At 40.9% G+C, this 17,651-nt stretch overlaps 1 long non-coding RNA gene across 2 annotated transcripts in view; it reads left to right on the forward strand.

Annotated features, from left to right (window-relative positions):
• Positions 1-17,651, forward strand: part of LOC123328110 — a 91,771-nt gene that overhangs the window by 38,024 nt on the left and 36,096 nt on the right. Inside the window, exons 3-4 of one of the 2 annotated variants that reach the window (XR_006639727.1) lie at positions 3,688-3,739; positions 12,850-13,465. This is a non-coding gene — a long non-coding RNA (uncharacterized LOC123328110). Of the gene's footprint in view, positions 1-3,687; positions 3,740-12,849; positions 13,466-17,651 lie in introns of those variants that run through there. The other variant, XR_006639729.1, reaches the window with a different exon arrangement.

Here is a 17,651-nt window from a genome sequence, read left to right on the forward strand (position 1 = left end):
CTTGCCCTAGATCATCAAGATTGATGGCCTTGGCTTCCATAAATACTGGAGGTTGATACAGCACACTCTATTTGATGTGATTGGGTTCTGTAAGTTCCAAGAGGTTAAGCTCACGGAACATTTTGCTAGCCTTGGGTCAGTATAGGTTACAGGAATCAACTACCCAATCTGATAGCTTGTGTTTTTGTTACAAAGCTTTAGTAGTTTTGCTCTTTTACCTAGTCTCATTGAACTCTTTAATGAGATCTGTGGTAAATGAAGCAAAAAGATATGACACCTGATCTCACAGAGCTTGTGATTGAATGGGTAGGCACATCAAAACCAAGTATAAAAAGCAAGTAAGTACTCTTATTACAGCTTATTTTAAAAAGAGCTTGGAAATTAAAGACCTACTTCTCCTAAGAAAGAGAATGAGAGGGGCATGAAGGGATATATGATCTGATTATCTTATTTCTTTATTGCTCATTTTAATTTTCCTCAATACAAGTTTTAAAAATCAGCACTTGATTGTACACTAGATAAAAACTGTTTACTTAGATTCAGTTAAAATGATATGCTTCCTGCATCACTGACATGATTGATTCCATAAAAGCCTGATCATATGGGTAGGCATGATCTAGAGACTTTAAAGTTATTTTTGTAACTATAATTTGCTGCTCCTAAATAATTCTTGTGATAAAATAATATGTAGTCAATGCAGAAAAATTGAAAATTTAATGAAAGCTCCAAAAATGTACTATAATTCTTTCACCAAGTGGTAGCCAGCATTGACACTTTGACTGGAAGCCTCCCAGTTGCTTTCTGATATACATACAAATCTTTACATTTATGCATTTTTATAAGAAATAGAATCCTACTACATGCATTATTTTACAACTATTTTCTACTTTTTAGAGCAAACATTTCCCCATGATCTTTTACATTGTTTTTGCGTTATAACTTTAATAGGTGCATAGTACTTAATTACATTGTTTAAACAAGTCACTGCTTACTTACATTTGTTTTCTAGTTTTTTATAAATTTATAAAAAGTGGGATGCCTGTCTTTTCCTCATTGTTCATTATTTGCTTACAGTACACCCCTAAAAGTGAAATTTCTGGTTAAACTCCTGAAGTTTTAGATAAATGACTGAAACTATCCCCCAGAAGACCATACTGACGTCTGCCTCCATCGAGCGGGAACTTGTCCACCGTCTCCATAGGTCACTTCTACTGGGTGCTTGCTTTGATTTTAACTTTCACCATTTCAACGGTCACAAAATGACTATGAGAATGTGTCGGTACTTTATATTTGATGTAAAATTGGAATATATATTTAATAATGTTTTCAGATTTGTAATGTGGTTTTCAAAATAAAACTAAAAACAAAATCAAATTTAGAGGAAATGGGAACTTCCAGGATATGAGCATCCTGAGGACAAAGTTCATATCATGTTCTTACAAAAGCAAGTCAAGAAATTATAAACGCAAACATGAGTCATGGAGTGGGAACCAAAAAAGATCCCATTTAGAGAAAACAAACTTGAAATTGGGTTAGAGAGCATTTGTTCCACAGATTCACAGTTGGCTAAAGTCTCTAATGAAAAATTAATTTGCAGAGTTCCAAAGAATAGCAAGAAGAGATAAGAAAGCCTTCCTCAGCAATCAATGCAAAGAAATAGAGGAAAACAACAGAATGGGAAAGACTAGAGATCTCTTCAAGAAAATTAGAGATACCAAGGGAACATTTCATGCAAAAATGGGCACAATAAAGGACAGAAATGGTATGGACCTAACACAAGCAGAAGATATTAAGAAGAGGTGGCAAGAATACACAGAAGAACTAAACAAAAAAGATCTTCATGACCCAGATAATCACGATGGTGTGATCACTCACCTAGAGCCAGACATCCTGGAATGTGAAGTCAAGTGGGCCTTAGAAAGCATCACTATGAAAGCTAGTGGAGGTGATGGAATTCCAGTTGAGCTATTTCAAATCCTGAAAGCTGATGCTGTGAAAGTGCTGCACTCAATATGCCAGCAAATTTGGAAAACTCAGCAGCGGCCACAGGACTAGAAAAGGTCAGTTTTCATTCCAATCCTAAAGAAAGGCAATGCCAAAGAATGCTCAAACTATCGCACAGTTGCACTCATCTCACATGCTAGTAAAGTAATGCTCAAAATTCTCCAAGCCAGGCTTCAGCAATATGTGAACCGTGGACTTCCTGATGTTCAAGCTGGTTTTAGAAAAGGCAGAGGAACCAGAGATCAAATTGCCAACATCCGCTGGATCATCAAAAAAGCAAGAAAGTTCCAGAAAAACATCTATTTCTGCTTTATTGACTATGCCAAAGCCTTTGACTGTGTGGATCACAATAAACTGGAAAATTCTGAAAGAGATGGGAATACCAGACCACCTGACCTGCCTCTTGAGAAATTTGTATGCAGGTCAGGAAGCAACAGTTAGAACTGGACATGGAACAACAGACTGGTTCCAAATAGGAAAAGGAGTTTGTCAAGGCTGTATATTGTCACCCTGCTTATTTAACTTATATGCAGAGTACATCATGAGAAACGCTGGGCTGGAAGAAGCACAAGCTGGAATCAAGATTGCTGGGAGAAATATCAATAACCTCAGATACGCAGATGACACCACCCTTATGGCAGAAAGTGAAGAGGAACTCAAAAGCCTCTTGATGAAAGTGAAAGTGGAGAGTGAAAAAGTTGGCTTAAAGCTCAACATTCAGAAAACGAAGATCATGGCATCTGGTCCCATCACTTCATGGGAAATAGATGGGGAAACAGTGGAAACAGTGTCAGACTTTATTTTTGGGGGCTCCAAAATCACTGCAGATGGTGATTGCAGCCATGAAATTAAAAGACGCTTACTCCTTGGAAGGAAAGTTATGACCAACCTAGATAGCATATTCTAAAGCAGAGACATTACTTTGCCAACAAAGGTCCATCTAGTCAAGGCTATGGTTTTTCCAGTGGTCATGTATGGATGTGAGAGTTGGACTGTGAAGAAGGCTGAGCGTCAAAGAGTTGATGCTTTTGAACTGTGGTGTTGGAGAAGACTCTTGAGAGTCCCTTGGACTGCAAGGAGATCCAACCAGTCCATTCTGAAGGAGTTCAGCCCTGGGATTTCTTTGGAGGGAATGATGCTGAAGCTGAAACTCCAGTACTTTGGCTACCTCATGCGAAGAGTTGACTCATTGGAAAAGTCTCTGATGCTGGGAGGGATTGGGGGCAGGAGGAGAAGGGGACGACAGAGGATGAGATGGCTGGATGGCATCACTGACTCGATGGACGTGAGTCTGAGTGAACTCCGGGAGTTGGTGATGGACAGGGAGGCCTGGCGTGCTGCGATTCATGGGGTCACAAAGAGTCGGACACGACTGAGCGACTGAACTGAACTGAACTGAACTGATAGAAATATGATGATATCCTAGAATTCCTCTGATTATTCTCCTGTAAGAGATTCTAGTGAACCAATAGAAAAGTGAGTTATCTATGAAGATTATTCCTAATAAAAATGACAAGTGGAAAAATTTTAATTTGTAGGCTCCCTGTAGACATCTTTCCCTGGTTGGTAGTTACCGAAAGTAAATGATACTAAGAAATTGAGTGGCTGTGTTACATACAATGGTGGGGTGTTAGAATTAAAAAGAATTGGAAAGATTGTCTAACCCAGCTCCTCATTTTACAGATAAAATAGAGTCCAGCAGAGATGAAGAGACTTGTCTGAGGACCAACACCTGGTAAGTAAAGAAAGAAGAAATAAATTCAACTAAGCAAATATTAAATTATTAAGTATTGAAGTAATTTAGATATTTAAAGCATCATGAAAGTTTCCTTATAATAATCTGATGCCTCAAATATAACCACCATTTGGCATATGAACTTCGCAAGTATTTTTATATATATACATAGAAGCAAATGTTAACATTTGTTCAAAAAACAGTGTCATACTATGTATAAAAATTATTCTAAAAACTGTTCGTTTACATATATCTTGTCTAGATAGTCTTATTTTCTCTCAGCTAACATGGAGATGCAGTAGAGCAGAGGCTGGCAAACCTTTTTCGGAAAAGCTCACATGCTCAGCATTTTAGACCCAAGCCTCTGTCGCAACTGCCCAGCTTCGCTGTTCTGCTGAAAAAGCAGGCACAGACATTACGTGAACACATGCGTGTGACTTTGTTCCAATAGAACTTCATTTATAAAGACAAGAAGCAGGAAACGTTTGTGCTACAGGTTATAGTTTTGTAACTCCTACACTACAGAAAGAAAAAAGTTATTTTAGAAAACTGTGATGGTTGAGAAGGAAGCGTGATGAATATCCTGCGTGTAGAGAGAAGGGAACTAGTCTGAGTGTCCACCATTAGATGTGATCTCGGATGAGGCAGGTGGGCTGTTTGACCTCTTGAGTAAAGCAAGTTTACTAATGCCGAGATTGTAGGGTTATTTTGAAAACTAAATGAATTTATGTAACTCAGTGGTTAGTACATGAGAAAGTTCTCTTCCCCCCAGGGAGGGGATTAATGCAGGATTTTTGTACTCATGTAGGTGAAGCACTTGGGCAAGGAAAAATTGCCCAAATTTACTGGTGTCTCAGCCCATCCAAGACTTGTACCATGTAGATCCCTTTAGAAACCATGTTCTCAGACTGTTGGCAAAGTTTGGGTAAACACGGCTATACCAGAATGATCCTGAGATTTCCTGAGGAAGGATTAACATGCTTCGCATGGAATTTTGCAATAAAGGAAACACTATAGTTTAATTCATAGTGATTTAAGGAGATGGAAGATTTTTTAGAGGGGAAATCTAATTATAGTGAAAATAAAATTTCATTTGCCCATCATTTCCTTCATTATTCATTATTTTTTATTGGGAAGATAAGTATGTACAAAGAATAGGAAAGAAAAACATATTAGAGTGTACTAGGAAAAATAAGAAATTAATGTAATGCTACTTAACTATAAATTTCTCATATTATAATCATATTTTAATTTATCTTCAAGTGAACCTATTGGGTAAGTTCAATTGGTTATTTTAAGACAGAATTTCTATAGCAGTTCCAAATAACTATATTGCTTTTTCTAATTCATTTTGAATTAATGTATTTTTTATGACTTGATAAATTTGTTTTTTTCTCTGCTGGTGTTGTTTCATTCAGTTGAATACTTTAAGATTGAATATAACTTTTCTTCTGTTTAGTATTGTTGTTGCTTTTTCTTAACTCAGAAGTAGTTCATTTTTTTCAAATTTAGAAGTAAACTGGAATAATTCTGTTAATTTATTGTTGCAGTTTATATTCTGGAGAAGAGAGGATTTTGTACTGATTAAGTGTTCCTAATAATAAGTGTGGCATACAATTTAGGGAAAAATTAGTTATGTCATTCATGTTGATACAATGTTCATTTTTGAGAATAAGTATGTGAGTATAGTCAAGATAGTTTGACAATTGAAGAGTTTTCCCAACCTATTTGGGCAGCTGAGTCTGAAATGTAGCACAGCCTTTTAATAATCAGAGACGTTTTCCCAGCAATGGGGTCCACAGCAGTGGTGGTACCGCCAATGACCTGACTCATCGTAAATCCCACGGTGAGGAGATCATTGTATTCTTCTTTCGCATCTCCTCCAAAACGTCTGATTCTCTTGGGAAGAATGGCTGTGTGATGGCATTCCATCTTCTGTCACTCTTTTTAGCAAAGACATTAGTCCTGAGACTCAGAGCTGTCCTTAGGCCATAGCATCTGACCAGGACTCAGTTACACTGCGTTTGGTGGCGGAGGGGAGGAGGGGGTTGCCATCCTTTTTATTTTTGGAGTTTACACTTCTATTTAAGATAAGTGAAGCCGATGTATTGCTTATAGGAGTATTCCAACTTGCCCATCGTAAGCACATTCAGGTAAAAAACAAACACACAAAAAAGTGTGCTGACTTAAATAAAAATAATGCATAAAGAAAGCAAGTTGCTTGCCAACAAGGCAAAATTCATGCTCGTGGAATCTGAATATAACAAAATTTTAAGAAAAAACTTAATGACAATAATAGTTGTAAAATATTGGAGCTAAAAGCTATCTGTAGCTCCCCTAGTTGAAGACACAGTTCTACAAGTAAAGAATCAAAGACCCTTGCGAGGTTGGAGCCTTGCACAGGGTTTCCAGATAAGAGAAGCAGTGGCCACTCTTTTCAATCCACACAACTAAGAGGCCTCGAGAGCATGCTCCGGGTGAGCGAGACCACAGTGAGTGACGCCTCTGTGGCTTACAAGACCCAACTAAGAGGCCTCGAGAGTGTGCTTCGGGTGAGTGGGACCACAGTGAGTGACGCCTCTGTGGCTTACAAGACCCAGTTAGCGAAAAATGTGATGAGCAAGTGTTCAGTTGCAGTTGGGTGTTCTTGAACTTTTGTTGTCAAGGGCACCCTTGAGCTAGAGGGTGGGAATTGTGAAAAGGGAGTAGGGAAGAGGAGACCTATCTTGCCTTTTTGTAACTGCCAAAGCTAATTTCAATGATTGCTTTAGCAATATAACGATAACCAAGATTAAAGCAAGCAGGCATCCACTTTAGGATATGAGAGCTGGAATTTTAGATTTCATTATAAGATTGCCATTTCAACACAATAGTAATATAATGGCAATGGATTTCCATTTTTTCTCCATTTCTGTTGAAATATTATCTCATAAATATACTTTGATACAAAAGAGATCTCTCAATTTCACGAGAGCTCCACAGCTCTATTTTATTCTTACACTGACTTATCCCCAAAATATCTTTTTGATGTACAGCTTCAATATTCTTGCCAATGTCTATGACATCAGCAATCAAAAATGGCATTATTTTTAGTTTTTTTTTTTCCCCACATACAGTTGCAGGCTATCCGAAAAAAGGGGTCCTGCTTTTAGTGTTCACTGAAATGTTCTTACAGTATATTTGTGACTCATGGAGCTGGTTGTTCCAAGAGGGTGGAAAATGTAGCATGTATCAAAGAAGGTAACTTTACCTAGTGCGCACCTAAAACGGGGGCTTTCCTTTAAGAAGGGAACTAACACCGTTAAATATTAGGATTTCTTGTACTGGAAGAAAGCATTGTTTTCCCAAATTGTATTTCAGGAAGCTGAGTTTCTGAGACCACATAGCTAGAGAGTGTCAGAGCTCTGCATCTTTCTTCCCCAAGGAAGGTCCACAAATTGAATCGCAAAACCATTTCACGTGGATCAGCCTTCCCAGAACTAAGAAGTCAAATGTTTCATCCACTGAAGCTCTGAGTTAAAGGTAGTGGTCAAGTGTCACAATCAATAAGGTTAATTTAGTTGAAGAATGTAAGAAAAGCATAAATTGGTTAGGTACACAGTCCTGAATATTCAGTGGAAGGAGTGATGCTGAAGCTGAAACTCCAGTACTTTGGCCATCTGATGCGAAGAGTTGGACTCATTTGAAAAGACCCTGATATCAGGAAAGACTGAAGGCGGGAGGAGAAGGGGGTAACAGAGGATGAGATGGTTGGATGGCATCACCGACTCAATGGACATGAGTTTGAATAAACTCCAGGAGTTGGTGATGGACAGGGAGGCCTGGCGTGCTGCAGTCCATGGGGTCACAAAGAGTCGAACACGACTGAGTGACTGAACTGAACTGAACACTTGATTTTAGGCACCATTTTAGAGTTACTTTTTTTCCTCCAGTTTCCAGAGTCATGCTTATATTATTTTGAAGTCTTTATAGAATTATTTTAGTTACTAAAACCCTTGCAGGGAATCTAAGATTCACTCAATTTACATCAATTTCATCTCTGTTCATTTGCTCAGTTGCTCAGTTGTGTCCAACTCTTTGCAACCCCATGAACTTGTAGCCCAGCAGGCTCCTCTATACACAGGGTTTTCCAGGCAAAAATACTGAAGTGGGTTGTCATACATCATAGAGTGCTTTAGCGAAATTTGAGCTCTCTGAAATATTGACGATAAAGAACTAGTTATTGGGTTAATAACTATGCTTTTCCTCTAGATGGTTCATTTGAAAAGAAAACTGAATGTATTTTAATATTCAGAAAATGATGTTAACCTGCTGCAATAAAATAAGCAAATCTTCGCAGTATGCAAGCAGCCTTGGCTATAAGTAGTAGTCAGTAGTATTCAACTGACTCAAGCATTATAGAATATTTCTACTACATGAGCCACATATTGGGTTAAAAGTTTCTGTTATACTCCTGATCACTTAAAGCATAACCAAGATATAGACATGAGTGTGATTGTTCCACCCGAACCATGACCGGAGTTCAAGGCTGCTGTCCTTGGAACAGTGGGCAGAGACTAAAAGTTCCTCAAATAAATGTGTAGTTAGGTACTACTTGGTACCATCTCTGAGTTGGAGGAGCCTCAGTTTGGGCTTCCCAGGTGGCGCTAGTGGTAAAGAACCCACCTGCCAGTGCAGAAAATGTAAGAGACGTGGGTTTGATCCTTGGGTCTGGAAGATTCCCTGGAGGAGGAAATGGAAACTCACTCCAGTATTCTAGCCTGGAGAATCCCATGGACAGAGGAGCCTGGCGGGCTACAGTCCTCGAGGTTGCAAAGAGTTGGACACGACTGAGCAACTGACACACACACACTCACTGAGACCCTAAGATGTGGGCTCCCTGCAGGAATGCAGCTCACAGGGAACAAACACTTAGGGCGGGGAGGCATCAAGAACCACTGGCTCTGCTGTATTTGAAATGAATGACCGATGAGGACCTACTGTCTAGCACAGGGAGCTCTTATGTGGCAGTTTGGATGGGAGGGGTATTTGGGGGAGGAGGGATACGTGTATACGTATGACTGAGTCCCTTTATTGTTCACCAGGAACTATCACAACATTATTGATCAGCTATATTTCAGTGCAAAATTAAAAGTTGAAAATAAATGAATAAAATCTACCCTGATAAAAAAAAAAAGAATCACTCTTTTTTTTTTTTTTTTACCAATAAAGGAATAATTTTTTAAAAGGAAGAAATTGGCACTCCTTTCTTCTATGATCCATTAACTAGTTCAGAAATAGGCTCTTCCCACCCCCCACCTTCCAGGAGAACACAAGAAAGAAATCAGATGGTGCCAGCATATAGAATAAACAGTTGTTTTTTTTTTTAAATGACCCAAGGATCCTTTATTACTGTAATATTGAAAGAAGCTGCTGCCTTTTCATTTTAATGTGAGAGACGTAATTTCCCCATTGTTTTCCAAGGCTGTCAGATAACAGACAAATTGCCTTTGATAAAACATGCTTTCAATTTCTCCAACGTAATATTCAATTTTCATTTTCATAAGGAGCTGCTTATTTTGATGGCTTGGATGGCTTGACTAGGATGTCAGTGTCTAGATCTCATCAGTAAAGACTGTAGTCTGAGTTATAATTCCAGAGAGCATATGTTACTATCAAATTTATTATCTAAAAATACTTGTTTGTGTTTAATTCTTGAAAATCAGGAGTGACAGGCCATTTGAGTAAATAATTTCTCTTTGCCCTTTTTCTCCCTAAAAGCCACTTAGCAACAAAGGCAATTTGGGCTACTTAGTGAAGAGTTTGGGTAATACTTTTACTGAACGAAAAAGAGTTTTAACTCCTGGGATTCCAACTCCTAGAATTTCTGGTAGGAATTCACATTCCTCTTTTTCATTTCACTACCTAGCTGTTTGTGTGTATGTCTAACACACACAGGCTTTTCTCTTTCAGCCTATCAATACATAGAGCAGACCTCAGAAAAAATTTAATGTAAAAAAATTATAAAATTGTTTATATGCATTGTAGAGAACTCTGATAATACAAAAGTAACAGAAAAAATAGAAACCTCCCATGTTAAATCCCATGTATACTTTCTGTCTTCTTACATAAGGTTACATAATTACAATCATGAAGGCGTTATCATCTGAAAAGTTGTTCTCGTAGTCAACTATCTTGGCTCATCTGCCAAGGCAGAGTCACCCAGCCGCACCCCCAGTATGTGCAGTGATGCCGTGCCTTCTGCCCCCAAGCCCTGCCCCGAATTCCAGTCCACAGCTGAACAAACCACGAGCCGTGACCACGTGCCAAACACTTTGCCAAACACTGAAGACACACAGCTGAATATCACACAGGTTCTAACTGGCAGATACAGGAAAGCACAGGTTTACTCAGGAAGTGCCCAGAAAAGGGTGCAGCTAACCCTCAGCACCTGGGAGAGCATCCCACGGTGGGTGCGGAGGGAGAAGTCTGCCTGGAGGCTCATTGGAGAGTTCTCGGTACGCGGACGGTCACTGAAGACAGAGCTGCCTCAGAGAGTCCCAAGAAGAGTAAGCACAGGACCAAACCTTGGAGGAATCACCACACTTTACCGTTGCCAAGACGAGATGACCTTGCAAAACAGTGAAAGAAACAGAGAAGTAGTTGGAAAACCACAGAATGCGGTATGCGGTAAAACCCAAGAAGAGAATGTTCCGAGATGGAGGAAACGGTCCATTGGGTCAGGTGGTATTTGCTTACAAAAAGGTCTGAAAGATACTCCGTGCATTTAGCAGCATGGATGTTACTGGTGACGCTGACTTGTTTCGTCTTTGCTTTCCGTTCTTGCTGTTTTGTGATGTGGAAACCAGACAGGGGTGGGTGCAGCGGCGCTGGCAGCATCTGTAAGTGCCTTTTGTCACTTTTAGTGTTTGGATGTAATGGTTTGGTTATACTGCTGGTGTTTCCATTACTTAAAGTGTGGGTTCCTTATGCGCGTTGGCTATCTCACAGCCAAAGCTTGTCTTTGAGCTCTGATAATCCGAGTCTCAGTGTCATGCCCGCCGTGTAAAACCTTCAGTGAATATCTGAATGGTCCATCACCCTTTCTCCCCACACGTGCGATCCCCCCCACGCCCTGTGTGCGCACTGGTCTCTGACTCCTCCCTTCAGCTGCTCACCACACCTGATAGGCTGCCCGGTGGTCACCAACCACTCTTGGGTGGCATCTTTCATATCTTGGTATTTGACAAGTGGCAAATTAACTCCCCTTCCTGCAGGGAATTAAATCTTCAGTTAAAACTTAAATGGTAACCCTCCTAAAATCCCTCCTCTCCTGCCTTCCTCAGCCTCCAGTCTGCGCTCTCTCTCTCCCCTCTCCTCTCCCTGCCTCCTTCTCTCTGCCTCCCTGTCTCTCTGTCTCACTCACTCTCTCCTTTCCACCTTCTCTCCCCACCTCCAGCCATCTTCTCTCCCATTTTTATGCTTCCCTGGGAATTCAAGTGCCATTTTGACCCAGAACATACAAGTGGTAGAAGTAGGGGAGACTCACTCATCACCACTATTTGTTCCATGGAGATATTTTTGAAAGACAGCTTGAGGAGAAAAGGCAGATTGACATGAAAACTGAGAACACGTTTTTAACGGGTAAAATCTGAGAAAAATTAGATTAAATCAAAAGGCTCGAATTCTTGAACGATGAAGGCTCTGTGAGTGTGCCGACCTCTCTTTAGACTAACAACGCCAAGAGAAAATGAACACAAGTTGGGAATTGGGGTGTTAGCTGTCACGTTATCCCTCCCACCGCTGATGATGTCTCGGTCCTCTGACGCTTGTTAGCTAAAGGACGTGGCTGAGCTCACGTGCCCCGTGGAGCAGTCCCTCGGTGCAGGGCAGAGCCTGGACTGCTGAAGGATGAACCTGCTCGAGGCTGGAAGCGCCATCCATAACACGAGCCTTGTCCGTAAGGCGGCTGCCCTTCCCCACTGAGATGCTCCGGGGAGGAGTGGCTGATCTTCAGGATGGCCAATCCTTTATAGTTAGTATCAGAAATGAGCCCATCAGTCAGCCACAGGAGACTTTTAAAGGGGCACCAGGGCCATAAACTTTATGAAAAAGGCTAGAGATTGCATTCAGCCCTCAAGTAGATACACAATTACCCTAAATCCAGTTCAGGGCAGGGAGACTAAATCTTAAAAAAATAAAGTGAAGACCCCCCACACTCATCAAAGCTTTCAGAAGCTAAGAGGTAGGAGATAGCAGTTGTAAGACAAATTTTTCCTCCTGTAGCTTAGCGAAGAATAGCAGAAGGAGGGTGAGGGAAAAAGGAAAGAAATGGTAGAGAGACAGGAATGAAGAAATAAGGCTGAAATCGGAAGGGGAAGAAAAAGAAAAAAACTGGAGAGTTGTGTTTTTAAGAGTCTGTAAATACTTACCTGCTTATGAGATAAACTCATTGGTATTGAGGGAACTTGAAAATACCATTGATTTATTCACTGTAGGCAGAAGTTAGAGAAAATCTCATTTTCATGAGCTTTCCTTCTATCGGTCAGTTCCCTGGTGACTCAGAAAATAAAGCTTTTCTAAGGGCTTTCTCAGACAGTTTGACGTTTTGTTGAATTAACTGGTATATTTTGTACCAGATTTATTGGCTGCATCTTTCCATCCAAGCTAGGAATGGTTTCACATTGAATAGAGTTCTTAGGGCATCAAGAGAATCCTGGAAACTTCTTAGGCTAATCTCCCTTCTAAAGTCTTCCTCGAAACTCTCCCCAAGTCTCCCGTGGCCTCCCTGCTAGCTCAGAGGATAAAGAATCCACCTGCACTGCCAGAGACCCGGGTTCTATCTGTGGATCGGGAAGATCCCCTGGAGAGGGCATGGCAACCCACTCCAGTATTCTTGCCTGGAGAATCCCATGGACAGAGGAGTCTGACGGGCTACAGTCCATAGGTTTGCAAAGAGGCAGACACTATTCAAGCCACTGAGCCCACACACGCACACACGCTCACATGCTTCGTGTGAATACTGAGTCACACAGGAAATAGTGTGTTTTGTGGTGGTGAGGCTCATGCTGTCCAGTTACTGATCTGAATGCATCAGGGAGGCAGAGGTGTGACTTCAGTCTTCTTTCTAGAGCTGCTGTAACGAAGTTTCACAAACAAGGGAAACATGTGACCTCACCGTTCTGGAGGCCAGACATCTGAACCAGGAGGTCCGCAGGGCTGTGCCGAAACCTGGAGGGAAGACCTCTCCCCTGCCTCCCCCTGGCTTCTGGTCCTTTGCCGGCAGTCTTTGGCCTTCCTGGCTTACAGCTTCCTGAGTCCAGCCTCTGCCTTGACCGGCATCCGGCCTCCTGCCCAGTCTCTGTCTTCACAGGGCTTCTTGCCGGACTCCAGGCATATTGGATTAGGGCCCATCCTACTCCACCGTGACCTTCACTAATTGCATCTGCCGTGACCCTATTTCCAAATAAGGTCACATTCAGGAATTAAGACTTCAATATAGCTTCTTTTCTGTGTGGGTGAGGGGCAGGGACACATTTTAACCCTTAACAGTGACTACAAGAGATGTTTGTCTTCACTGAATAGACTTAAAGACACATTTCTAATTCAATTCAATACACACTTAACTGAAAATCCTTGGTATCAAGACAGTAGTTGCTGTTTGAGTTACATGAGATTATCAGAGTAAGACACCCCCCGCCCCCAACCTCCAGGCACTTCAAAGTACCTAAATACAACAGTATGCCATTATTATCAATTTTTAGATAGAGATGCAATTATATAAAAATTTTAGGGTATTTCCCTGGTGGTCCAGTGGCTAAGACTCTGGGCTCCCAATGCAGGGCATCTGGGTTCAATCCTTGGTCACAGGCTGAGACCCACAGGCTGCGACTAAGGACCCTGTGTGCAACAGCGGAGATTGAAGATCCTGCATGCTGCCACTGAGACCTGGTGCAGCCAAATACATAAATAAAAGTCAGTATTTAAAATAGGAATTTATGAAAAAATGATACCAGTAGGACTTACATTTATAGAACAGGAGGATATAATAGTGATAAATAATAGTAGCACAAAGATGTTTGCCAGGCATAATTCTGAGTACTATACATTCATTGAATCCTCACAGGTATGGGAGGAAATTTTGTGTTTTTAATCCCTGTGGGCTTGAGTTGTTTTGGCTGTACAAGGAGATCCAAGGAGCTCCATGTGTAGTCTGTTCCTACTTTAGCAGGTCTAGTATACTAGAACTCATCTCCGCTGCCTCGTTGAGGTAGTTTGGGGAAGGTGCAAGCCGGGGGGGCCACTGGCAGTCAGAATGTAAGCGAATGAATTTCTCTTAAGGTTTTCCCTAGCCCTGGGCTGCAGGCTTGACATTTTCCAGACTGGACCCACCATATTTCCTCCAAGTCTTGAATCCTGTTGATACAAACAAGTACAAAATGGACCTACTAATATGTAGGAATTATGACCATTTGAAAATAAGCTCCAGGTAAGCTAGAATTTCATCTTTTCACTGCTATTTCTGTAGTACCCCCAAACAATGTTCAGCCTATTAGGAGAGGCTCCTTAAATATTTGTAGAATGAATGGTTCAGAGCAATCAGCAGGCATTTCAAACCCAGAGCTTGAATCAACTCAGGGAAAACAGGGTGTTCCTGGCTTTTGATAGTCACAAACAATATATTTAGTCTATAAAATGAAAAATATATAGCACACGACTTTGGATATGGTGATTGGAGAATTTGTTGAAAGCAAGTCTAGCGATATGCCTTTTTCTCCACACCCGGGCAAACACTAAGCCAAATAGCTGCCTGTCCCGAGTGAGCAGTGTGTGCAGTGTTCCTGCTCCAAACTGCTGCTGCTTAGGGAAGAAAACAGAAACAGGAAACTCCATCCCTGCAGCCTTAATTCTTTCATTTCTGGTCCAGACCCCCAGGTTACAACACTGTTGGTTGATGATACAATCAGTTCACTTAGAAGGATGACAATAAGGATTTATGAGATGCTGACATCTGATGCCATTAAAAACGCAGAAATTGAAAATTGGAAAGTATTTAGGAAAGAAAACCTGATCTTATAGTATAAAGAGAGGCATTACTGAAATATACTCTTTGGCATAAGGTGACGGAAAAGAAAGTATATGTTGGACATTTTGGTAAAAACGAAGCAAAAAAAAACCAAAACACCTTCCCAGCTTGATGTCTCAAGTGCTGTTGGACTCTACCTGTTTTTAAGGCAGTCGTGCTAGAGAGGCACATGCTACTTGGAGCACACAAGTGGGGCAGACAGAGCAGGCTCGCTCTCGCCTTTGCCCTGCCAATGCTCTCCTCTTGAAAAAGTCTTGTTTCTATGTTGGCTTTCTCCGCTGGAAGGCTGTATCATGGTTATGCACCAAATGCCCCTTGGGGTTTTCTCATCTTTCCCAATCCCCCCACCATGGCCTCAAAAATTTTGCAGACTAAAATATGTTAACTTTTAAAATTTAGAAAAAATAAATTATTTTCAGTTACTAAGACATTTTTAATTACACACTGTGAAGTTGAGCATATTACCACCAGAGAATAAGGATGATGCTTTCGAAAGGGGAATTAAGGACCCATTCTGGAGAGCCAAGAGCTTCCTTTTGAAAGTAATCTGTTTGCTGTCTAGACCCAGTGCTGTGTATGTATGCATGTGTGCACATAATCGCTCAGGCATGTCTGACTCTTTGTGACCCCATGAACTGTAGCCCACCAGGCTCCTCTGTTCATGGGATTCTCCAGGAAAAAATACTGGAGTAGGTTACCATTTCCTTCTCCAGGGGATCTTCCTGACCCAGGGATCAAACCTGGGTCTCCTGCATTGTAGGCAGATTCTTCACCATCTGAGCCACCAGGGAAGACGAGATCCAGGGCTATTTGTTGGTAAATGTGAAAGTTCAGTCCAGAAATGTGACCAGCAAAGCAGCCAGTCATTGGAGTATGAGCCTGAAAAGACCTGAAATGAAATAAGGATTGATTCCCTTCAGAAATACAGATCCATTTCTGGAGAGCACAAGTGAAATACTTCATGGTGATGTTGTGTAACCTCTCGAGATTCCCATATTACTTGGAGGATCATAGATTTACAGATGCAAAAAACTGGGGCAACTGCCATTAGGAGGCCAAGACGCTGATACAGGATTCTTCTAATCATTTCCTTGAGGTTCAGCAGATGTAGAAATTATTGCTAGTAGCTTAAAGGGGGATCATCTTATAATAACTTCTCTCTCTCTCTTTTTGTATTTGAATACGAACATTCCTTTCTCCTCTAAGAGTCCTAGGAATAACTGAATGATTACAATATCCCAGGGCAAGAATTCCAAAGTCAAATAGCTACAAGAACCAGACAAGTAATGTACATGCCTGAACTGGTCTGGGAGGAATATGGGAATGCCAGTGCCACAGCGAATCAGAGAAGCGATGCCCACGGGACAGGGGTGGGGGCATGGATGCTGAAGAGGATGTGGTCCCAGTGTGTCCAGATGTGCTGACTTCTCTCTCCCCTCTCAGTGTGTGCCATCACTCAAGGATAAAATACCACGCGAGTCAGCAGCTTATAACCTCTACCTTAGGATCCTGTCTAGTTCTGAAAGAGAGTGAGAGCCATTCAGAATGGGTTCCATGGTCGTAACAGTTTGAAAAACACTGAGTTAAACAGTTAATTTGGCTTCTTTACCACAACGCTTCTCAGAAGCTTACGTGTTTTTACTTTCAAAGTGAACCTCCAAGAGTAAGCTCAGGGTACAAAGAATTTTGTGACCTCATCTGACCATTGGAGCCCCTCGCTGTGAGTGCTTCACAAAGATACTTTGGAAGACCATGCTGCAATTTACTTTGCAGTAAATAATGTGAGTGAAAATTCAAGTGAAAATCCAAGAGGAATAGTAGATGCTGAAAACAGACAAGTAGCCTGGCTAAAATAAGGATGCCTCTGAGTGACCTTGGAAAGTTAGAAGCCATGACTTAAACATATGGAGTAAAAAGTAGGAAACAAGTGTGATTTTCCTCATCAACTACATTGTGAATTAGATGTTCCTATCATTTATGGAGTGTTTGGATTTTCAAGTTTTAAGTTGAGAGTAAAACTAGAGATGATACAGGGAGCCTATTCTATAAAATAATCTATTACTCAGTACATGACAAAATCTTGACTTTTGATATTCATATATTCAACAAATATATCTTACATACCTACTATGTACCAGGAAATAAGCCAGTCACTGAGTCAAGTCTAGGATTAAATTATTAGTCCTAGCTAATGCCAGTTCTGACCTAAACCTGGGGATCTAATAAAAATATGTATTTTCAATTTGCAATATTGCTAATACAGTCCTCTCTCTGAAGGTTTATCTGACATTTTGAAAAGGAAGAGTTTGGTCGATGATCACTTACTGAGTCATAATGTGACCTGATTTGGTTTGCAGTTGCAGAGGTAGCTGTGCACAACATTTGCTTTCCATTAAGATACTGAAAATCAACAATTCTAACAGTGTGTTTATTTCAGCCTGGACCGTAGCCACTGACAATTAAGAATACCACTGCTATTTCCTATTCATCCTAGGAATTCTCCACTTCTCTCTTCATGCTGCATTTCTATAATATCATCTTTGACTCTGAAGAGGCCTTACAAATAGCTGAGAAAAGAAGAGAAGCTAAAGGCAAAGGAGAAAAGGAAAGATGTACCCATTTGAGTGCAGAGTTCGAAAGAATAGCAAGGAGAGATAAGAAAGCCTTCCTCAGTGATCAATGTAAAGAAATAGAGGAAAACAATAAAATGGGGAAGACTAGAGATCTCTTCAAGAAAATTAGAGATACCAAGGGAACATTTCATGCAAAGATGGGCTCGATAAAGGACAGAAATGGTATGGACCTAACACAAGCAGAAGATATTAAGAAGAGGTGGCAAGAATACAC

The sequence above is a fragment of the Bubalus bubalis genome, chromosome 1 (assembly GCF_019923935.1).
Source record: "Bubalus bubalis isolate 160015118507 breed Murrah chromosome 1, NDDB_SH_1, whole genome shotgun sequence".
In the NCBI taxonomy this organism is placed as follows: domain Eukaryota; kingdom Metazoa; phylum Chordata; class Mammalia; order Artiodactyla; family Bovidae; genus Bubalus; species Bubalus bubalis.